The following is a 25387-nucleotide window of genomic DNA, read 5'->3' on the forward strand; positions in this document are numbered from 1 at the left end:
TGGATGAAGGCCTCCACAAGATGTTTCCACTTGCTTCGATCTACAGCTTTACTTTTCCATGTCACGCCAGCAAAGTGTATGATTTCATTTTCACATATTTTATGTGGGTTGTCTTCTAGCTTCTTTTGTCCTTCTTCGATCTGTCTTTCTTGCAATGTGTCCGGCCTATTGCCATTTAAAAAATGTTACTCTTTCAATGATGTCATATATTTTTGCTTGTTCCCAGATCCATTAATTCTATTTTCTGTCTTCTTTCATTTATCTTTCCATGCTTTTTGTGTCCACAGTTTCTGTATACATTTTGCATTAAGTGACCAGGTTTCACACCCATAAGTGAGCACTGGTAATATGCATTGATCAAATACATTCTATAACAATGTAAAATGATCAATATCAGCATCAGTCCCAAGTATAACCTGATCATAGAAAGAATAATGTAAAATCTTACTTAATGTTACTTTGTAATTTCTTAATCTAGGGTGAGGGACAAGCTTCATAACTGTAAATTAGGCAGTAGAAAGTGTTTTACCCCAGAAACTGCTCTTCTGCATGCTTTATATTTGTTTTTGAGGTGAACCCAAACATAGAAATGTTGATATATGTTCATATATAAGTTATACCACAATAAAAACACCTTTACATTTTCAAAAGCTTTTTGGATAAAATGTAAAGGTTCCAAGAAAGTAGTTACTCGAAGTATAAAAATAGATAGTTGCCATCAGCAGAGACACTAGGAAGGAAATAGAGAGAGTGACGGAGCACCTAATAACTTGTGTGCATGGGCTTTGAAAAGTGAATTATTCAATATGTTTGTAGCTAATGTGTTTTATTCATAGGATACATTATTCAAACTTGCATTTCAAAAGCACTTTTAAAAATGCTGACTATCGATGATAGAATCTCAAGGTTATGAAAAGGACTAAACTGGTCTTTATGTGGGTTAACTGCCAAATGGAGAGTATTTTATCCCAGGGGTAATGAACATCCTATAACTCAATTGCTCCTGAAATACCATTGTCTTTAATGGATCAAGGTATTGCAGTCATCACGGGGACTGTGCTCTGATAAATTAGTGATTTTTTTTTTTCTCCCTGACTACTGCTTGTAAAAAGGTTTTCAACCGTGCTTAATGTCATAGTTACTGCTTCAATCATTGGGACAATATGTGAAACTTTTTTTGTAAACATAAGATTATGCAAGCTGTAATGGCTGCTGAGTGAATGGCCATTAACCGATCATCTGGCATGTCTCTCCTGAAGGAAGAATATTTTCCCGTCATGATCTCAGAGCAATATGATGATGGCATACACAACAACTGAAGCACAACATGATTTAGTTAAAAAGATGACCCTACACGTTTTGTATAGCTAGATTAATGACTATTACTTAATTTTCTTGAGTTTAGCTTAAACCACAAGTTTGGTACTCCACAGTAATGTACCCTGGATTTTCATCATTTTAAAAGGGACAGGGTGGCATACGGTCTTGGTTGTAGATAAGAATAAAACTCTACATGTATTATCCCCGCTTCAGCTCCACACTCCCACTTCACAGTAAAATATGATACATTTTATGTGAGGATATTGCTTGCGCTGTCTTATTTACAGGACCCCTGTAGCTCCAACACATCACGCTGCTCCCTGTGGTTCGGTTCCCTTCGGTTTCCTTTCAGCATTACTCAAAGCCAGGGTGGCTGAGCACTTACTCTATAGACCCAGCAATCCAGTATCGCTACAGGAGCCTGTGTCTGCAAGGCAGGTTAGAATGTCGCAAAGCCCAGATCTCTTTAAATTAGTTTGATATTTAGAAGCGTGTCACACGTGTAAAATGTGGTATATTTACATGGCATTGTGCTTTATAGTAGGATGATAACAAGATTATGACATTGTAAATGTAATTTAAAGTATCCAGTCTGGGAATTTGGCAATCAGCTTGAATTTTCCTGTTTAGAAAATGATACCCTGCAATGCAATGCCTGAAACTTATAGCCGGTTATAAGTGACGTTCCTTTATTGTGGTTTTCTGCCTTTGAAGAACAGAACAATGCTGATGTCAGTGTGTGGGGGGGGGGTGCCTATATGCCCACATCAGGAATGACTGCAAACATTTTGGGAATGATTTAATTCTGATAGCCCTCCCATGTCACCGTGCGCAGCAGGAGACCTTGTTGCTTTTGTAAAATTATCTGCAATTATCTCCAGACTGCAGCTAATTTTCGGGATAGGTTAAACAGAGGCTTTGAAAAGAAGCTCCCAGACGGAAGAAGTCATGTGCATTTGTACAATTTATGGCAGAGAAGTGCTGATGACTGGAGAAACCCGAGCCCTTGAGTGCTGCTATGGATTTCATAGCCAATCAAAACTAAATTAGGAAACAAAGAGATTATTAAAAAGTCCTCTGTGCATGCAGTACTGGCATAATATTATGAGATGGACATTAAAGATATTCCACAGAGACCCACTGTATCATTAATGCAACTTGTCCTTAATTACACGGCGGTTCTTCTTACTATAATGCAGGTTAAATAACGAACAATGCTATTCCCCTTATAAATAATGATTTTGGTTTTTATTAAGACATCTTCTGAGGGATTGTAGCATTATGTAACATTAATGTATCTGTAAAACACCACTAGTCTGAATACAGTTTAGTTCGTTTTCTAATCTTGAGGTTTCCTTTTTTTGTGGTACTATACAAACACCTTCATTTGTGTGAAGTATTAATTGAATTGGGGAAGGTGGCTGTCCGAGAATGATGGATTTTGACAGAAGGAATTAGCACTAACTTTTGTTTTTTCTTTTTTTACATTTGTTTCTAAAAAATATTTAATCTTTGAGAAATTGTGTGCTTTGCCATTTATATTTTACTATTCAATCTGACCTTTGTTGTGCAAAGAAAAAATCATTTCCTGATAATGTTACACATACACCACCTGCACTGGGGGTTGATTCATCCAGACTCCTTAAATTGTGCCCTATGGTAAAGAACTACTGAATTCCTCAAATGGTTTAAATTCAGCATTTATTTTTAAGTGAAATGGCATGGGCCTGCTGTCAACAGCAATGTAGCTGGTTTAGCATTGAAATATGCATTTAAATGGAAGGAGAAAAAGGGAAGGAATTATTAGAGATATAATGTTGTTTCAAAGACAGGAAAATCATAACATTTCATTTCAATCAAATTCACAATTCATACCGCACTGGTTGGTGGCAATTTTACAACTGTGCAATATACTAGAGCTGCAAAGCAACAGTTCAAAGCTGCTGACTTCTAGGGATAACATTGGAAGCCGGGGATATATCATATGCATCTTAAACTAGCAGCACAGGAAAATAAATTGCTGTATTCACTCTTATGTTTTTCTTTGGACTAAAATGGTATGAGATATTCTGATGGCAAATAAACCCTGGCACAGAGAACTCAGAGAATGAGTGAATTGGCTCATTATTAATGTAATACATCACATTTTAATCTGAGCCTTGCTTTTAACATATATGACCTTTGCTAAATGAAAAACAGTTTCTTCCTCTTTCAGCAAAACGTAATAAGAAACTCAGACCTGTACCCATCACGCGACCATTAGATCATGTGCAGAAGAACTTCCAATGAAATGGAGTCAAATATGTTCTTATACAGACAACTTATTACCGTTAATCAAGAAAGGGCTTTGCTTTAGCTCACCAGCGAGTGCGGGAAGACTTCCGCAACATGAAGCAGAAGTGCAGCTATAAAGTTTGCATGAGCCGGAGCAGAAAGTTGGCGCTGTAAAGAAACATCTAGAGCAACAGTCACTTAGCCATCTGCCAATGCAGTGTTACAGAAACCCATTAACAAGGTGATAGAAAATTGCAACATTTTCATTTTAATGAAATGTCCTTGCTTTGCCATGCGTAGCAGCACACCTTGCTGTCTGCAGTGACACCGGGCTGTTTATAACTCTCAGTGACACCTAGCTAGTGTTTCATTCTGCCACAAGGGTGAGAGGTGACTACAATTCCAGCACATTCACTTTTGATGATACAACAAACATTTTTGCAGCATTACTCATTAATTCAGTATCAACCCAACTTTATTAAGGCACTATTTGAATGCATAAAGAGATGGAAAGAATTTTTTAAGTGCAGTCAAAATGCCAAAATGGTCCCTTATATCATCCCTATATATATATTGTGTGTGTGTGTGTGTGTGTGTGTGTGTGAGAATATATATATATATATTCATACCTGTGAACTTTGGGGTTTATCACACATAGAGGAAATTAAAATAAAATTGCTGTTGCTGGGGTTTAAGGATGTGTTGTTAAGGAGTGCTCAATGAATTTCATTCCTGGGAGGTGTCTGGGGGGGTGTCATTCATAGTAATATCTCCCCATAAAAGCTTGTATGACAACAGTTGTTGCATTTTTATCAGTGAAATACTGTGTACCCATATATTACGGCCGATCCCCTTGGAGATCTGGAAATCGCACCAGATTCCCACAGTCTGTAGGTCAAATCCAGAGTTCCCAGGTATTTTTATATTGTTTCTATATATGCCTTCATGTATCTGTCCACTGTTTCAACTATGTAGCTTGCAGTGGGGTCTTTGTGTGCTCAGGAATTGCCCATATAGCTTTATTTTGAGTGCTGTAGTGCATTATCTTTTTAGCTTTTATCAGATGACTTCAAATGGGAACCATCATGGTTGGCTTTATGTGCTGTACATTCTGTTATGATAAGGAAATTATTCATACCCAGCCATGATCACTCATGAGGCCCTTATACACTCACCTAAAGGATTATTAGGAACACCTGTTCAATTTCTCATTAATGCAATTGTCTGAATGGGAAAAAAAGGTGATTTAAGCAATTTTGAGCGTGGCATGGTTGTTGGTGCCAGACGGGCCGGTCTGAGTATTTCACAATCTGCTCAGTTACTGGGATTTTCACGCACTTCTAGGGTTTACAAAGAATGGTGTGAAAAGGGAAAAACATCCAGTATGCGGCAGTCCTGTGGGCGAAAATGCCTTGTTGATGCTAGTGGTCAGAGGAGAATGGGCCGACTGATTCAAGCTGATAGAAGAGCAACTTTGACTGAAATAACCACTCGTTACAACCGAGGTATGCAGCAAAGCATTTGTGAAGCCACAACACGTACAACCTTGAGGCGGATGGGCTACAACAGCAGAAGACCCCACCGGGTACCACTCATCTCCACTACAAATAGGAAAAAGAGGCTACAATTTGCACAAGCTCACCAAAATTGGACAGTTGAAGACTGGAAAAATGTTGCCTGGTCTGATGAGTCTCGATTTCTGTTGAGACATTCAGATGGAGTCAGAATTTGGCATAAACAGAATGAGAACATGGATCCATCATGCCTTGTTACCACTGTGCAAGCTGGTGGTGGTGGTGTAATGGTGTGGGGGATGTTTTCTTGGCACACTTTAGGCCCCTTAGTGCCAATTGGGCATCATTTAAATGCCACGGCCTACCTGAGCATTGTTTCTGACCATCTCCATCCCTTTATGACCACCATGTACCCATCCTCTGATGGCTACTTCCAGCAGGATAATGCACCATGCCACAAAGGTCGAATCATTTCAAATTGGTTTCTTGAACATGACAATGAGTTCACTGTACTAAACTGGCCCCCACAGTCACCAGATCTCAACCCAATAGAGCATCTTTGGGATGTGGTGGAACGGGAGCTTCGTGCCCTGGATGTGCATCCCACAAATCTCCATCAACTGCAAGATGCTATCCTATCAATATGGGCCAACATTTCTAAAGAATGCTTTCAGCACCTTGTTGAATCAATGCCACGTAGAATTAAGGCAGTTCTGAAGGCGAAAGGGGGTCAAACACAGTATTAGTATGGTGTTCCTAAAAATCCTTTAGGTGAGTGTATAACTTCTTTTGGAGTCATGTTTTTAGTCTTCAGTGCAATACATGCGAAGATGAGGATGGCAGAATCACATAGCAGGCCTATCCATTATCTTTTCACACCCTTGCTTGTTTTTAAGAAGGAGAAATATATAGAAATAAGGGAGGGTGACACACGAGTGCAGGTCTTTCAGCCCATGTTGCTCATCCTAAATAGATGCACATATCTTAGTTAAGCTGTGACTCTGTGGCTTTCTCAGAGCCATATATAATGTGACCTATTAAATATTAATTATTACTATTTACATATTGTTTAGGTGTTGAAAGCCATAACATATGGCTCATTCATATATTAAATATATGGCGCGCTGCCACATGGTTGTTTTGACCAAACTGTCAAGGTCACCTTATCTAATGTGCAATACTGCGTCCTCCAGTCTCTCTTGGCTGTGGACATCACAGTACGGTGGCACAGTAGTCTTTGTTGGCCTCCATGACACTCTGTGAAGAGTTGTGTTGTTGATGTGTGATGTTGTTATTCAGTAATTAATAATTGTCACGTATTCCCAGAGGTTATCAACAAATGGACATCTTTGTAAAAAATGAACAAGCAAATTATACATGTTTTATTAGGTCTACATTTGATATAATGCCAGAGAGGAACCTGAAAGCATAACATAATCCTTTAAAAGACACATTGGGGCTGGACTTTATATGTTGCACAGTCGCACAATGAAGAAATGCATTAAATATGCTAAAAATATTTTGAGCCTTAACATTTTCAAATGTATTCCTCACTTGTCTGAAGCTTATTACATTTCATTCATAGTGGAGAGAATGACAGTTGTGACTAGCTGGGCATTTTTGGTAATAAGTATTACATTAGTCCTATCAAGAAGAATAAGAACATTTAGCTTTTAAAGACCTGGGCACTCAGATTCTCAGCCAATGTAGGCAAATTGCGGTTTCATCATTTTGCTATTCTGTGATTGTACTTGCTTTAAAGTAACGATCGCTATTCAAAATAATACTATAAAGGAGAGAAAAGTAAGTTGTCACCCAGGTTTAATGATTAGGGACAACCCTGGGGCCTGAGCACAAGCCATAACAAGGATATCCAGATATGAGCAACAGGTTCAGGGATATTCTTCCATTGGAGGGAGTCTTTTGTGATACTTGACGTGGTCTAGGTTGTATTCATCTATGAGATAACCCTAACACAGCTGAAGATCAATACTGCGGAGACCCCACACCACTACTGAGCCATGCCCATGTTGATCATCCGGGACCGTTGCAAGATGTCGATAATGTTCTTCCACTCCCTAGTGTGGCCAGTCCAGAATTGTCACTTGAGGATAATGCATGTTATCAATGCGCCATCATTGATATGTTAGCTGACAGGCTGTGGTGTGCGAGCTATTCCATATTTATTTGTTGAGAAATGTTCTCCTGTTGTAGATGTGGTTATAGTGGTTGTATTTTGCAATTTGTCATGCTGTGTCCTGGTGCACAAGCAGAACATCAAGTCCTGATTGCAGGTGGTGCAATACAGACATTCACTACAAGGTAAATCATCCCCTACTGGAATTTGGATTATAAACAGCTGATGACCATTGATGAGACTTGCAGATGCACAGCTGTCTATTCTGGCTTCTCTGCTTTCTAAATTATTCTCCAGCTTCACTTTTGCTTCAACGTCGCATGCTCTCCCCCACCCGAAGCCTCTGAAATAATGCTTTGTACCTTTTCTTTTATAAGACGATTATAGTGCATGTTTATTTTCACCCCCAAATTACATCGCTCTTGTATTCAAGGGTCGTTACCAAATTTGTTTGGAAATCCCTCCTTTCTATAAGCACCATAATGTGTGGCAATTTATTTCTCTTTCAGGTGGATTTTAGCAGAGGCATTTTTCCTACCGATCTATTCCATTCGGCAACCGCCTTAAAAATGGGCACTTGAAACGTGCAGATGAAATACAGAGTTCTGCAGATAACGGTACTTTTGTTGTATTTCAGCATTGGTGATGCATGGGTAATTCTTGCTTAAAACATCTTCAGTGTATGCCTTCTAAGAATAGATGTAATGTAAAATGGCAATGTATTAAAATAGATCAGTGGGAGACATTGTTCCTAATTGCAGTTGGTGCCTTTAGGCTTTCACCTCCTACTTTAATACTAGTCTGTCTGACACAGTCAAGGATTACTCAACTACCAGTGACAATGCACGTCAACAGATTCAAAAATAAAATTAATCTGTCTCTTATATAGGACGATATAGAAAAAATGTGGACAGTGAAGCATAGCTTTGATCTGATTCCATGTCGATAACACTATTTTAATTGAAATAAGAATGTGCAAATGACGATCAATGAGAGAACATTGTTAATTGAATGTAAGGAATTTGAATAGGAAAATGCCGTGCCGATGCTATGTCAAGGTAGCTTTCCTGCATGAAACGACGTGCTGTTCGATTTTAGTCACATGAACTACCCATTGGAGAAACCTTTTCATGAAAAAAAGATTAATGATTGTGTGCGGTTGCTGGATGTCAAAACAAACCCATTTACCAAATTGAGACCGAGAAAAACTGCTGGGTCACCCCACCAAGTGAAGGAAGGATCTTATTGATAAACAAATTGATTGCTTAAATGGAAAATGCACTACAACCTGCCACTGCTCCTGACTGCAGCAGATTCCAGACGTTTTATGCAGACATAAAATGACCTGACAGAGTTGCACTTGCATTGAAAAAGGATATTAGCCGCCACATTTACACTTTTTATTCAGGTCAATGTCTGAAAATGCAGCTGGAATATATACTTAACACTGTTCTCTAACCAAATCCATGTATGTTGAAGTCCTACTTTTATAAGCCCGAAGCCTGTTTTAGGATATTTTCTAGTTGCTGGACGGAAAGCTTGTCCTCCAAGGTTTCAGAATAATAATAATAAAAAAAACAGCTTTCCTGATGCTGTCAGTTTTCAGACAGCCCGAGATTACAGTGATTGACAGTTAAAAAATACAATGATCTGTTGTGTCTGGCCTATGCAGTGCTGGGGAAATTTTAAATCAATAACAATGCTATCAGAACTGGAAATCAAATGCAAAATAATTCCCCTGACTTCCTCTGCATAATGACATTTGCTCCTTTGATGAATTGCTAATGTGTTTTTGGACAGACACTATCAACAGAATGGTCAAGAGTGAGCTATAAACGGCAGCGAATGATGGCTTCTTTAACAATGCAGGTCAAGTAAGCTGGTGTGAAAATTTCAAGTTTAAGAAACGGAATGTAATTCTATAAAAATATGCATATAATTGCCAATACTTAAAAGGTAATGCATTCCTGTTCAGTTATATGAACATTTAGAAAATAATAACTTGTGAAACATATCTAAATTCTATCTCAAAACATATAAGACGTAATTTTATAACCGTGTTTATTGTATTTTCATTGGTCGTTAACTTATCCATGGCTTTAGACTGTAATCTGTAATTAACAAACAAATAATTGATTATCTGCAAGACCATAAGCTCCTGATGATCTAGCAATAATGAACACACATTTGAAAAAATCTTTTTAATTCTTCAACTGCAATATCTAAATATATCTGTCATTCAGTCACCTTAGTATTACCAGTTCGTGTTTCACATTTTGCTGAATATTTACTGAAGTACAAATTAAAGTTGCATCGTTTTGCCTGGAGGTTGTTTCTTAATTAATGTCATTTTAGATTTCATTCCATTGTTTTATTAAGACTACATTTGTGCAAGACTACAAATCAAGAGTGAAGAACTAAATACGATATGGGCAAAAATATATTACAAAACTATTTCCTTATGCATATAAATATCTACAGCAAGAGATTCACTTGTATAATGTACATTTGTGTTTACTGCTGTATGTCTTCAGTGAAATCTTCACACAGGCCATAGAAAGTCACAGTCCATCTGTAAAAAGCAAGAGTGCTTGAGAACGTATTGCCAGACTGAATATATTGTCTGTAGGTCTCCATTTTGAGCGCTCGGTCATGGCATGACTGGCATTTAAAGCAATAAACAACTTCTCACCTTTTTATTTAGTCCTAAAGCAATGAACTCTACCATTTATAATTCGATGGACTATGGTGATTTTTTTAATGATTTCTGTGTTTAACCGACGTACTTTATGTTTTTTACATAAATCTATGAAGGTTGCATGGCAACCCTCCCCCCCCAAAAAAAAATGTTTGTTTTGCTTCCTCTGTTGCCTTGACCTATTTTATGACATTTTATTGACTGGCTTCAATGAATCATGTTTCAGTGGAAACAACCCTCCTATTTTATTACCTTTTCCATGGACGAAGGTGTTTTTCCAGGTACTTTCTGATTCTCAATGCTAAACTTGTTATTTGTCAAACTAACGTCTGCAGTAATATTATAATTTGTGAGTAGATGGACTGTTATGAGGACTGAATACTGACATATTACCCCAGAGCATTTTCCTTCATTCAGCCACATATTTAATGAAACTGGAATAGTTAGCATTGAAACAACATAAATGGAAACAATAGAACAAAGAACCCAAGAAAGAAATGACCGGCTTATATTGTCTTAATATGTTTATTTAATTGCATCGTAAAAGTATATTAATGTTCGAGAAAACAGAAAGCTGTAGTAAAGGCTTTCATTTAAATGTAAAAAGGATCTTTCCTTACATGTATTTCTTGTTTTTCTATTTGAAACTTGTATTGCCAGACTATTCACCAACTAGGTTAGGTACCTCAAAGATTAGAGATGTTTTACTGTTCCGTAAACACAAATGGAAAATACTTGGACAGATTGTATTCACCCGGGGATTAACCTTCTTCTTATTTTTAGTCCTAGTGCAGCACAGAGGTAATTTAAGACATATGTAGATGAGTCATCTCTTCTCAACAAGCAAACAAACAAACAAAATCCCAAACTTAATGAATCTTGATTTTGGGTGCCACGTAGATACTAATCATTAAAACCCCTTTAAGCTGGTCTCTGGGTTGTATAAGAATGTGAAATATACACCGATCAGCCATAACATTATAACCACTGACAGGTGAAGTGAATAACACTGATAATCTCGTTATCATGGCTCCTGTCAGTGGGTGGGATATATTAGGCAGCAAGTGAACATTTTGTCCTCAAAGTTGATGTGTTAGAAGCAGGAAAAATGGGCAAGCGTAAGGATCTGAGTGACTTTGACAAGGGCCAAATTGTGATGGCTAGACGACTGGGTCAGAGCATCTCCAAAACTGCAGCTCTTGTGGGGTGTTCCCGGTCTGCAGTGGTCAGTACCTATCAAAAGTGCTCCAAGGAAGGAAAAGCGGTGAACCTGCGACAGGGTCATGGGCGGCCAAGGCTCATTGATGCACGTGGGGAGCGAAGGCTGGCCTGTGTGGTCCGATCCAACAGACGAGCTACTGTAGCTCAAATTGCTGAAAAAGTGAATGCTGGTTCTGACAGAAAGGTGTCAGAACACACAGTGCATCGCAGTTTGTTGCGTATGGGGCTGTGTAGCCGCAGACCAGTCAGGGTGCCCATGCTGACCCCTGTCCACTGCCAAAAGCGCCTACAATGGGCACGTGTGCATCAGAACTGGACCACGGAGCAATGGAAGAAGGTGGCCTGGTCTGATAAGTCACGTTTTCTTTTATACCATGTGGATGGCCGGGTGCGTGTGCGTCGCTTACCTGGAGAACACATGGCACCAGGATGCACTATGGGAAGAAGTGTGATGCTTTGGGTAATGTTCTGCTGGGATACCTTGGGTCCTGCCATTCATGTGGATGTTACTTTGACAAGTACAAAGTACCACAAACGGTATTTCCTGATGGCATTGGCATCTGTGGGATGTGCTGGACAAACAAGTCCGATCCATGGACTTAAAGGATCTGCTGCTAACGTCTTGGTGCCAGATACCACAGCACACCTTCAGAGGTCTAGTGGAGTCCATGCTTCGACGGGTCAGGGCTGTTTTGGCGGCAAAAGGGGGACCTACACAATATTAGGCAGGTGGTCATAATGTTATGGCTGATCGGTGTATTTTGAGCTTTAGCTGATGGTCCAGGAAATCAAGTGAAATATTTCCCCTTACATTTTAATGTTTAAAATTATATGTGCAAATGAGATATATATATATATATATATATATATATATATATATATATATATACACTCACCTAAAGGATTATTAGGAACACCTGTTCAATTTCTCATTAATGCAATTATCTAACCAACCAATCACATGGCAGTTGCTTCAATGCATTTAGGGGTGTGGTCCTGGTCAAGACAATCTCCTGAACTCCAAACTGAATGTCTGAATGGGAAAGAAAGGTGATTTAAGCAATTTTGAGCGTGGCATGGTTGTTGGTGCCAGACGGGCCGGTCTGAGTATTTCACAATCTGCTCAGTTACTGGGATTTTCACGCACAACCATTTCTAGGGTTTACAAAGAATGGTGTGAAAAGGGAAAAACATCCAGTATGCGGCAGTCCTGTGGGCGAAAATGCCTTGTTGATGCTAGAGGTCAGAGGAGAATGGGCCGACTGATTCAAGCTGATAGAAGAGCAACTTTGACTGAAATAACCACTCGTTACAACCGAGGTATGCAGCAAAGCATTTGTGAAGCCACAACACGTACAACCTTGAGGCGGATGGGCTACAACAGCAGAAGACCCCACCGGGTACCACTCATCTCCACTACAAATAGGAAAAAGAGGCTACAATTTGCACAAGCTCACCAAAATTGGACAGTTTAAGACTGGAAAAATGTTGCCTGGTCTGATGAGTCTCTTGTTGAGACATTCAGATGGTAGAGTCAGAATTTGGCGTAAACAGAATGAGAACATGGATCCATCATGCCTTGTTACCACTGTGCAGGCTGGTGGTGGTGGTGTAATGGTGTGGGGGATGTTTTCTTGGCACACTTTAGGCCCCTTAGTGCCAGTTGGGCATCATTTAAATGCCACGGCCTACCTGAGCATTGTTTCTGACCATGTCCATCCCTTTATGACCACCATGTACCCATCTTCCAGCAGGATAATGCACCATGTCACATGTCGAATCATTTCAAATTGGTTTCTTGAACATGACAATGTGTTCACTATACTAAACTGGCCCCCACAGTCACCAGATCTCAACCCAATAGAGCATCTTTGGGATGTGGTGGAACGGGAGCTTCGTGCCCTGGATGTGCATCCCACAAATCTCCATCAACTGCAAGATGCTATCCTATCAATATGGGCCAACATTTCTAAAGAATGCTTTCAGCACCTTGTTGAATCAATGCCACGTAGAATTAAGGCAGTTCTGAAGGCGAAAGGGGGTCAAACACAGTATTAGTATGGTGTTCCTAATAATCCTTTAGGTGAGTGTATATATATATATATAGTAAATAGTGCGTTGTGGCAGTGTTGATTTTCTTAATAATTCCCCCCTCTTATCTCAAGTGAAGATTCTCCTGTACAGAAAGAGAAATTGCTTTCACCCTCCTGAAAGGAAATGTGTGCAATTTAACTTATCAGTTCTCACCAGCGAAGAGACAAGCAGTCTAGTTACCCCTGGCAGTGGCAAATAATTCATGTCTCCCATTTGTCAAGCATTAGTGTAATCTAATTTAGTTTTTGTTGAGATTCTGCATTAATACAAAATGGTCAATTACATCCATTTACACACCTCAGAGCCAGGCATGTAAGCAATTAAACAAGCCCATATTGCAGTGTCATTATAGCAAGAAGAGTGTCTAATATGAAGCGCCAGTGTAGACAAGCCGTTTTATATGCAGCATCATTTCAGACAATAGCAGCAGCAATCTTTAAAACATTTAGGCCATTTGTTTTATTCTCAGTTGAATAAATTACACCGTACTGGTAACAGTAATTTGGTTCCTCTAATGCAGGTTTTCACAAATGATCCTTCAGTTGTACAATTAGTAGTTGGAAACACATTTTGTGTATAATATATCTACCTCTATAGTAACTTAATGGGATCTACTCATTTTGTATTGAATGGTTGTTAACCCTAGGGCCCCCATTAGGTTGCCACTAGAGAACAAATTTGTGTGGTGGAGGCAATTACTACAGAAAATAAGCATAGGGAAACTAAAAGAGGAAAGTCATTTCTTGAATCCATTCTGAATTTAATTAAGAATCTCATCCTTGTATTTGCCTTGGTTTGCCATGGCATTTCCTTATTAAAACGTGTCCACATCAAAATAAAGTCTTCAGCTGATAAACTGATTGATTGCAAAGGGTTATCAACATCTTAACACAATTGGGGCAAAGACTCACAGAAGTACTGTGCCATGTTCGAACTGTCAGCACATATGATGTGTACTCAAGAGTGGGAGCTTATTAAATATTAGAAATTACAGTTTAATTAAGTGTTACAGTTGTGAACGATACAATTTTCTGGCCAAGTGGTTGTTTAAGGTTATTATTGTTTTATTTTTCTTTCTTAAAATGGCTTCCTATATTTTATTTATTTAATTTTTAACTGACGTCCCCAAGCTGTGAGTGTACACATGTCTTTGTGCCTTTACTAATAAAATATGAAAGCAACAAGGTACAAATCTTTTTAATAGCATACACTCTTGATATTGTTAGCTTATGTAAGTTACACAGCGATTCCTAAATTCCACGTCATAATTAATTACTAGCTATTTTGGAAGCAAGTTCAAGATCACGGTGCATTTTGGCTGTAGTATTGAATGGTACAAATTATAGTAATAATAGTATTAACCTAGCCCTTTTACTTTATCCAAATATGACCATATGCAACTTACACTGCCAATCAAAATCAGTTATTACAGAGAAAGCGCATAATGACTGTTATTAGGCTATAGGCTACTTCACACAAGTCAACTTTTTAAAGATTAAAAAAAAGGGTGCTTTTAGTGAAGTCTAGCTATTCCATTCATTTAATAATTCAAATAGTATCGAAGCTAAAGAGGCATTTCAAATGTTAATGAGGCCCTCTAATTTAAAGATAAAAAGAAAATAAATCACCCTTTTCATCTTCACAAAAAGTATGCAGATCCGGAGATCAGCGTATTCTCTAAATGTAGTCAATTATCAGGTTTGAAGCTTAGAACGTCTCTATGTATGTATGTATGTATGGTATGTACATGTTTATTTATGTTTTGGGCATTGTTAATGATATCTATCAATAGTGGGACGGTTGGTGCCTTCTCTTGCATCTCATATATAAAATTTGCCCGTTAAGACTCAAGGGGCATTTAATGAGAGGCTGTCTGCTTTAATTGCTTCTGAGATAAATATTTAGATTAATTATTCTGTTTGTACAACATGTCCAGGATATTATTAATGATATTCTAGCAATTGATTGCTCATTAGAACTACTATGTGGTTTTGTGATAGGAATGACCCTAAGGATACTGTATTCCCCAAGAGTGTGAGTTGTTAGTGCTTTGCTAAAAACCCTTTTTTAACTTTCTGAACACAGTGCACCTAATTAATCATGTGGTGTCCCACTCTGCATTTCAATTTTTGAAAATGTATTAATGTATTAATTATTTTTCGATTTAGGTATGTTGTTCCAATAGATGTTTTACTTTCTACCTCAACCACCTTGAAACTAGAGTGCTAATGGTCTTCTACACAGATCTGAAAGTTTAATAAAAGTCAGTAGATATTATAATTCTTTTGAACTCTACTCTGCTTTTGTAGAATGGATCAAAGCAAACAAAAAAGCAAGACTACAATGCAGCGTCTATCATGAAATATATACATTTACTATAAGCTGCTATAAATTCACCATGTGATTGACAGCAATTACCCAGAAAGTATCTTTATTTGAATTTGAAAGAAATTTTATCAAATGTTGTTTTTGAGTATTAAGGATTCCAAAACTGTTGCCATTTTGTTTACACTGTGTATGCTGTAATTAAAAATCATTGGGAAGTGTATTACACATAACGTTAAAGAGCTTTTCTAAACTGAATTTGTGTCGGTACTAATAATCGTACAAAAGACTTCAAAAGAAAGAGTTTTTAAAATCTATAGATTCCTATGAACACTGTTTGAGTAAACAAGACCTGTGTGGTGTTTCTAAACCACCCATTAACTGCATTATTTATAAAGCTGTCTGATGTTGTTTGACAAATGCTGTTTAAAGCAGACCGTTTATCAGCAAAATTAAATGAACTGTAACTATTTCAGTGGTGAAATATGCTAGTGTTTCTCGGCTGACTCTACATATTGCAATTACCGGGCAATGGTGTGCAACCCTTCTGATCAGAAGAAATGCTTAGTGCCGCAGAGTAATTGCACATACTGGAATTTGTGCACCCTTTTTGTCTGATCTTAAGTGGCGTGGTGTATTATGTAGGTCTGGATTAGTAAAAAAAGACAATTGACCAAAAATGGCATTGCAAACTGCTACATTTTCTTTTGCGTTTGAGACACAAAACCCGTGCAGAAATATGCTCCTGTTGTCCTGATGCAGCAGATGTGGACTTGAAATTTTCTTTGCTCTACAAAAAGAGTTTAGGAAGTAATGATAGGCAACATCTAATGGTCTTCAAAGATATTTATTCCTAACATAGAGTTTAGTTTTAATAACAGTAAAAATTTGAAATATATACTTAATCAATTCTTGAGAAACCCCAAGGAAATCCCTCTTTGTCAGAGATAGATTTGTATTTTAAAAAGCCGACCCTAGAAGCAGTTTTTTTCCTACTGATTGGACTGTGCATAGCTCAGAAAGCATTTTAAAACTGCTTGTGTCTGTGAAATCACAACCCAGAATTACTTAGCACATAACTCCCACATATCTAGTTCATGTATCATAGGTTATGAAATTAAGTTATTTTCTATGTTTGCTTAGGTCTTTATGTGTTTATGTTCAATATTGCACTGCAGCTGTGGAGTGGGTGACAAATACATATTTTAGTTCAGTCTTGCATTTTAAATGTAATCTGCTGTCCAAACTTGTATTGTTTAATATATCTAAATGACCTTCAATTCATGAATATCTTGAATTACCTTTTGTGTCCCTGCAAAATAAACGTATATAAATTCAGGAAAATAATTGGTATTCAAAGCCAATACAGGGCTTGGCCTGGCCAGGTAATTTTGCAACACTGGAAGATTCAAATAACAGTTTTTGTAAGGTTTCCTTCATCTTCACTTATACACACAAACTGTGGGCATATATATTTCTGTGCACTTGTCCATTCCATTACGATTTCTGTTTTTACATGTTTCAATATATTTACAACAATGGCCACTCTTTTGTTTGTTTATTTTGTATATTGGAGGTCATTACTTTTGGTGCCTGGAGCACAATGTAAAAGGCAGGAGAAATTCAGGTTATGAATTCAATCTAAGTCAGGGTGAGGGGAGCGCTAATAATTACACACTGCTGGTCTCTATAAACACGTTCAGATGACAGGACATTTGGAATATGTGAGAAGACAAGAGTTTATTATTCATGAAAGGTACCACTTATTATGTTTATTTTTTATATATATAGTGGAATTTAGTTGTATCCGTGGCAAGTTTTACAAATTCCATCTGCCAGGATAAATTGCGTTCCAAATACTTGTTCTAATTCTATTGTATTTGAAAGTCTTTTAAACTTTTTTATATAATTTAAATGTCATACAGGGGGTTAGTATTTGTCTAAAACCCCTTTAAACTTGTTTTTAAAGGTTACGTTTTACTTTTATTTTTATATTTTGTACTGAACAGCGTCACCCCGGCCTATTTGTGTGTATTAAAGCAATTAAAATAATGAAAAAGGGATTACAACTCTTGTCACAGGCAATAACAAATCCCACCCTAATATGTGTGTTACTTTTATTTTATAATGGCCCTTGGCATACTTTCCATTTTATTGTATGCTCAGCTAATGAATATTTAATACAGTGTACTTGAAGGCTCTGTGAAATACACAAGATATGGTGGTGACTGGCAGCTACAAAACATCCTCAATAAACCCCGTCCGGAGGTCTGCCTGCCTCAAGCATAACAATTAAAAAATCCACCTAATAATAACTCTGTCATTGATTGTGACAGCTGTCACTGTGCGAGCTCTGTTTTAATTAATAAAGATGAATGCCCTGATTACCTATACAGATGAGATTAAACCGTCTTATTTCTTCTCTGCTGGGAGTGGAAACGACTCAAAACTTTAGTTTCTCTGTTGAATCAGCAAATGGTTTCCATGCATAAGCAGGCACTTGATAGCCCTATTTGTCCTGCTATTATCTCACCATACATAAGTCTTCCCCAGTGTGATTCTGCTTAGATGTGAATACAAAACTGTGTGAATGTTAATCCACAGCTGTGAAATGTGGTAAATGAAGGATATCTTAATTTGCTAAAATATCAATACAGCCACATTTTTTTTACTTATATGATATTCTGTATATGAGAAGATATGAACCAGATGCAGCATGAATCTTCTGTCTTTGGAAAGTGTATTGTTTGGGCTTTAGTTGGATACCTTTTCAGTTCCGATTTCACCTGGGTTGAGATAAAATAAAAACTTTGACGCACCCACTAACCGAAAACTGCAAAACTGTACTCTGACTTCTACTCATAACTGCAGCGATGCACACCATAATTGATTACAAAGTGGATAGAAACTCCTATAGATAACAAGGATATTCAGAATATTTAGATTTTTCCGAAAAGGGGAAGATTTATTTCCTTTCTTTTATTTTTATTTAGATATTAGTTGTTCTTTAATGTTTACCCTATTAGTAAAATATTGCTCTACTAGCCCATTTATTCGGATTTGCTTCCTTCAATAATGTCTAATGCACTGAAAAAGTGTAATTTTTTGTTATTATTGTTGCTTCTTAATCCAGTGTCTCTGACAGAAGTTTCAACACTATGTTGTTGTGTTTAAATGTATATTATTAAGCAGTGTCTCAACTCGTAGCCTATTTATTTAATTGTCTTTAATTCATTTTAAGGGGTGTAAAAATAACCTACAAATAATGAAGCCATGTTCATACCTAGGACAGTTTCATTGTTTGCTGCTGTTTGTGAGGAACAGGAGGAAGAAAACTACCTTCAGAAGAAACAGGAGAACCTTTGATTCTGTTAAGTATAGTTCAGAAAGAGGGCTTAATGTTAACAAGGGTCACAGTCTTTTTACTCAGACCTTTTAGGGCTGACTGCTGGCTGACAGACTCTGACAAGCCCACTGCAGCTAAGTGGATAAATGTCAGTGCATCTGGTGGAATCACAGCTGTAAATGTACCTATCAGGAAAGCTGAGCAAAGGGCAGCCTTCTTGGGAGACAGCCGAAGTGGCCGAGATGGTAACGAAATCCATAAACTGAATGATTACATCCTTCCCCCAGTGGAGGAACCGTGTATTAAGAAATTTAACTACTTAGGATCTTATTTCTGCCATAACAGCAGTTGTCTTTTCAAATCCCTTCAGTAAATACACTGAACCTTCAACCACAGCAAGAATCGCTTGCATTTCAGAAGATCGGAGGTTAATCAGACCCCTGCAGCTAATACAGCACTTAATTTGTAAAGAGTTCAGTAGTCAGGAATAGTAAAGATCTTGTATGATTAGGCTATGTATGCCTATGTTAAAATAGTTGATTCATCAATACAGTTTAATATGAAAACAAGTTATAACCGTGTTTCTGCTATACCGTAGATTAGTTAGAAAGCATCATCAATATTTAACTAAAAGTGTCCTTCTGAGTAATTTGTGTTACTGGTTATTTCCACTTAGTCATATTTTTTATCTGATTATCAGATAAATGATATATTTTAAGAACATCTCTCCCTCTCACATTAGCATGTCCCGTCAATTTGTGCAGTCTTGGTAATAAGGTTTTGATTGACAGTTATTAATTAACTCCTGAAAACAACCTTTGCAATTTTTGGAGACAGAGATTTAAGGATAAATGTTAAATATTACAACAGGTATATTTTAAAGCACATATAACTATCTGTCCACAGTGAATGAAAATGATACCAATGTTCTTTGTCATGTGAGTATATATGGATATATTTCTTAATTTAAGAAGAGTAGACTTAAGTCCTTTCTCCTGTTTGTAGGTACTTAGTCATCAGAGATATTTAATTACTTGAAAATATGCATTGTTGGTTTTACAAATAAATTCACAACTGAGTAATTCTGAGGTCATATTATTTATGAAGTAATAAAACAATCTAGCTTTACGTAATGTAGTCAGAACTACACATCTTTCACTATTACCCTTTAAAAAAAAATTTTGGGTAAAAAGGAGAGACAGATTGAATAGATTGAAAATGTAATATCATTTGCTTTGTTAAACCCTGCATAGTTAAACATGGAATTAAATAACCTTGTCTGTATAACAGTGTTGTACATGGGATTAACAGTAGAATACTAATGAAATACATACGGTTTGCATGTGTTATTACTGTGTTATTCATATATCAATACATTAAGAATTGGTGCCCATTTGTGTGGCCAATTAATTAATTAGTTTGTTTACTTAAGCAGTTTTAATTATTTACAGAAAAATCTAGCTTCATTATTTTCACACGTAGCTTAACCTTTGAAAGACCTTTTTTCTCATTTTCACTGAGCCATATTTGGTATGTTTCAGACGTTGTGTAGATAGCCAGTTTAACTTGTTTTCAGAAAAACATCTCCGAAGGGATCCACTGTTTTGGAGGTAGCGTCTGTTGATCTAATTTCTGAAGCAAAATCCAGCTATAAATACAGTCTCCTGCTAATATGTAATTTCAATGTTCATCTCAGTTATCTCTATTGAAACCCCAAAGTTTATTTTCTTGTCTTTTTTCCCTCCAGATGAATAGATCTGGTATAATAATCTCTGAGATTTCCTCCATCCTCCCACACAGTGAGGAGGATAAACCATGTCACTTCTTGAATACAGAGTGTGCCGGAACACTGTTGGAATTCAACTACAATGAATGTATTTGTTCGTAGATCACTCTGTGGAATAAATATGTTCATTTGTGCAATGTTTTAGATAAAACAAACAGCATGTCAGGAAATAACTGTCAGCTACACACTGCCAACATGCTTCTCAGAACACCTTTCCCTGTCTACAGGGAATCTACACCCTTTACCATTTGATCTTGCCGTTCCAGAACTGCACCCAGAACTCCAAGAATATTTCTTTATATCCATATGTAGCATTGGATTTGTCTCATATGTGTAGATCTTTAAACACTCCTGGGGATTCATAGCACATTTTCATCCCAGTTGATTGTCCTTGTACTACTCAACCCCACCCTTACATGTAATGACTTTTGAGAGATGTTTAGGCCTGATTGCCAACTTACTCTCATTCGTGATCAAGTTATATATTGTATATTGTAAAAAATATTTAGATTCAAACCGCAAATAAATGTAAAAAAAAAAGCCACACATTCACAAATGTAAACTAACAAATGTAAACTCTCTTGTCAACTTGTTTTTTACAAACACAGTAACGACATACATTGGGTATCCTTTAACACATCACGCAACTTGATCAAGATTATTACCTGTTCTACATCCAAGTAGCCCACCTCCGATAAATAGTTGATATACAATCCAAGGGCTACTTACTGAAATAAGTCTGTGTATATATAAGTTTATGTGTTTGTGTGTGTGTATTTTAAAATCAAGGGTATCTTGGCAAGGCTACTAAAGCTTTTTGCCAGAAGCTACACCCTTATTTTCGGAATGCTGCCGTTATGTTCGCCGGAGAGGATTTTAAATAAATTCTCATCTTGGCTTCTCTCTGTGGAATCAGCCTCTCATCTCCTAAAGCTGCTGTGTGCATTGAAGATCTGATAACTCTGCTTACTCTGAGCTGAGTCTGGGCTGAAGTCTCTCAGGACTGACTGAAAGTTCAACTTGGAACCTTGAGAAGCCGAGAGGTCAGGATTGCCACAAGTGCCACTCTCGAGTGTAGTTTTTCTTTTCTTTCCTTGAAAGAAGATGACGAGGCAACCTTTAAATACATCACTGGACTCAAAAGCTTTCTTCAGAAGAACAAGGAAAAGATTGCATTACATATTTATTTATTTATTTATTTATTTATATATATATATTTTTTTTTTTTGCTTGATCTTAGAAAGATTATTGATATCTAATCTAGACAGCGTTATGAGGGCAATCAGGTTACTTTCATTGTATATTTGATGCCGTTTTAGGGGACTGGTAAAGAAAACACCACAGCACCAGAATAAAAGGTTTAAATAGCATAGAATGGTGTAAATTAAATTCACTAAAATGTAGTATCAACCAATGTAATATTAATAGCTTCGTAATCCTCTTCTGAATGCTTTTTTTCAAACTGTGTTCAGAATCACATTTACATATATGAGAGAGTACACCTAAACCACAGTTACAGGATTACAGCATTTATAGCAGCAATCAACATTTATTATTAATTTGGGTTGACCTGGAACAGGGCCAGTAGACTGCAGTGGATAAAATGTGTTTTGATACTTATCACAAATCAAACATCTCTAGTTACTGTAATTGGAGTGAAGGACACACGGGACCACAATGCATCATTACTACTAGCTGGGAAAATGAAGCTAGATAATTTTATAGATTATCTATAAAAATATAGATGTAATGTATCCTGTACGTTTTCGAAATACAATATTCATTTTGAATCCATATATTTTAAATCAGTTAATTAGCCACAAGTACGTACCAAATTATAAATATATATTAACATTTTCATAATTTCTGAAGAAGGAGCTTCGATTTTTTTCAGAAGGAAGTCTTAATGTTGTAATGGTTTGCGTAATTTTTTTGTGTCATGTCGTGAAATTGCGCACTTACATCAAAAATATGTGTCTGCTTTTAAAATGTAGAGCAACCAACAGTGATTTCTTGTCATATTGTAACCGGTTGCTTGGACTGTAGTGCCTGGAGCCTGACAGGAGGTCTGACTGTGATATTAAGATGCAGGAGCCCATTTGTATTGTCATTCTGATCAGTTTATGTTGCACGGTCATGCCTAATGAAATGACTCAGCAGGGGCACTGAACCGGGATATACATATATTCTTTTAGGTGAAAAAAAAATCCATCATTGCAGGTGGGTTGCATTAGAAAAGGCAACCGATCTAATAACACAAACTCTGCACTTGCTTTCAGTCAACCCTGTCAGCCTCATCGATCTCAGCCGCAGAATTGTCAACTTGAACTGAAAGCGAGACAGAACTGGGAGCTCGAGCAGGGGGGCTTGAAAACACAGAGAGAGAAAACTGAGAAGAAGGGGGGAAAATGGGAATAGTTTGACAATAAACAAAAACTCGGGGTAGTGAAAGAGAATGGAGGGGAAGAACAAAGTGTGAAATGATCAAGGGAAGGTTTTGCGGAAATAAGCTATAAATTAATCATTTGAAATGACAGGATAGTCTATCAAAAATGTCCATCTCTAGATGAAAAATGTATATTTAAACATGTTTTTATACCTTTGGTGTTGTGTGTGCTGTTTTGTTTATGGGAAACTTCATTTTTATTTTTTATTTTTTTTATTTGGGAAATAAAATAATAATAAAATAACTTCCCCTGTCAGAATTTCACTTTGCTATAGTTTTCAAAGGAGTTCTGTGAAAAGCAGTGAACAACTCAAATTGTTTAAATAGTTGTTTACTTCAGTTAAATATTTAATTTAATTTTAGTATTGTGCTGTTTTTTTTTTTACTATAACTGTTGAACAATATTGTAAAGGCTATATAGGCCTCTCTTCCTACCTTTTGACATTGATTCTTCTTAATCACTTATATGTGTATTGCAGAAATATATATATGCCTAATCTTAATTGTATATATAGTTTTCATATTATTTACCTGTTATGTAATTTGTTTACCTACTTTTAATGTTTTTAGTGGTTCTCCTTACTTAATTGTCTGTGTTGTATGAAGTAGAAGAGCTTAATTTAAAATACAAATATGATTCTTCATAGGTAACATTGGAAATATTTTGCATATTTATTGCTGGATGGGGGGTGGGGGTATACAAACATTTTCTTTATTCACACAACCGCCATTATCTTTAATACCCTTTTCTCAACGGTTTGCATAATTAAAGTAGTTCTTTGTTGAGTTCTTCTCTGTATCTGCTTCCGTGTGTAGTGTTGAATCAGCAAAATGTATGCTTTGTGCAAAAATAGGAACAGTACAGTCTTCCTTAGTTGCACAATAAAGTAACAATCCCAAGCTTCCAAATTAACCTGATTTCAAAAGGAATCTCAATGGATTAATTTCCGAGTATTGGTTCAATAGGATGTCGTTTATCGCAGCCGTTTTAAGTAATATCCACATAAGTCCATGCTTACATTTATATTAACTTTATTTTTCAATTAATTCTGTTATTTTAACATGTTATTTCATCATGTTTCTGACAGCTGAAAGTGTGATGAGTATGGAAATCCCCCCGCACTTCAAGATGTGTTTCTGGCTGTATGGTCTCGTGGGGGAGCTAACTAACCAGGGTCTTTTGGACAATTTTGTGTTACTTAATTTATCAGTTTTCTATTCCTTCATTTATCTTTCATTTTGCCTGCCTTCAGGATGAGTTAATTAGAGCAACAGTACCCTGAAGCGTTTTTTCGGTTTGTTACTGGTTGGTCCTCAGCATGTGAGTACCACCGACTTCATTTATTGTGAGGAATTCTAGGAATTTGCTGCAAATAAAGTGAAGTCTATGAGTAGTTTTAACAAAATGAAAATGTATTTTGTATTGAAAATGTGTGTTTATTGTATTTTATGTGTTAGCAGTTCTCACAATTTTTTGGCTGAACCTCTCAGGAAATGCATTGCTATACCAGTCTGATTTAACAGGAGAACAAGCCTTGTGCATACTCCATTTATAGTAATATATAGGAGGAAGTATGTTAAAGTCCATTTCTGTCTTTTAATGTAAGAAAGAAAGACTAGTAGACATTCACACTTGATTTCCTTAGGCCATTTTTGCCCTGTCTGCGTGTGAATTGTTTAATTGGGAAGTGCACTGTGAATGCTGCAAAACAGTCCCTTTCTCACGATTCAGTTAGACATTCTCTGAAATGACATCATTTACAAGCAGAAAAAAAATGGCTGCACAGACTGCAAAACAAAATAAGGTTTTCAGGGCATTTTTAGTTGGTGTGCCTTAAACACATGTACAATGGCACATTTAATAATGAAAGTGTTAGTTTAACATGGTTGAAACAATATTAACTAGGCTACATGCTGTCAGAGATAAGAGAAGGGAGAGGGAAGGGGTGGTGTTTGGAATTAAAAACATGCATCAGTTAAGTCCTAATTTTCTGATTTATACAGTGACAATACATGCCTTCTAATTTTATTTAATTATTGTATAAAAACAGTATTCTTATTGTTGTTGCTTCCCAAGCTTTTATATTTGATCAATAGCTTTATTATGTCCTTCCCCTAACCTCCATTACAGGTTAGTTGTCTGTATTCACAACTGGGAAATCTCTTATGTTCATATGCCAAATATACCAATAATTTGTGAACATTTGTAATATGAATGGAGCACCT

General features: G+C 36.8%; 1 protein-coding gene across 5 annotated transcripts in view; it reads left to right on the plus strand.

Annotated features, from left to right (window-relative positions):
- The window catches only part of ntng1a (netrin g1a), a 101744-nt gene that overhangs the window by 13515 nt on the left and 62842 nt on the right, over positions 1 to 25387 (plus strand). The window lies entirely within an intron of this gene.

This window comes from Amia ocellicauda, chromosome 19, assembly GCF_036373705.1.
Source record: "Amia ocellicauda isolate fAmiCal2 chromosome 19, fAmiCal2.hap1, whole genome shotgun sequence".
NCBI classification, from domain to species: Eukaryota; Metazoa; Chordata; class Actinopteri; order Amiiformes; family Amiidae; genus Amia; species Amia ocellicauda.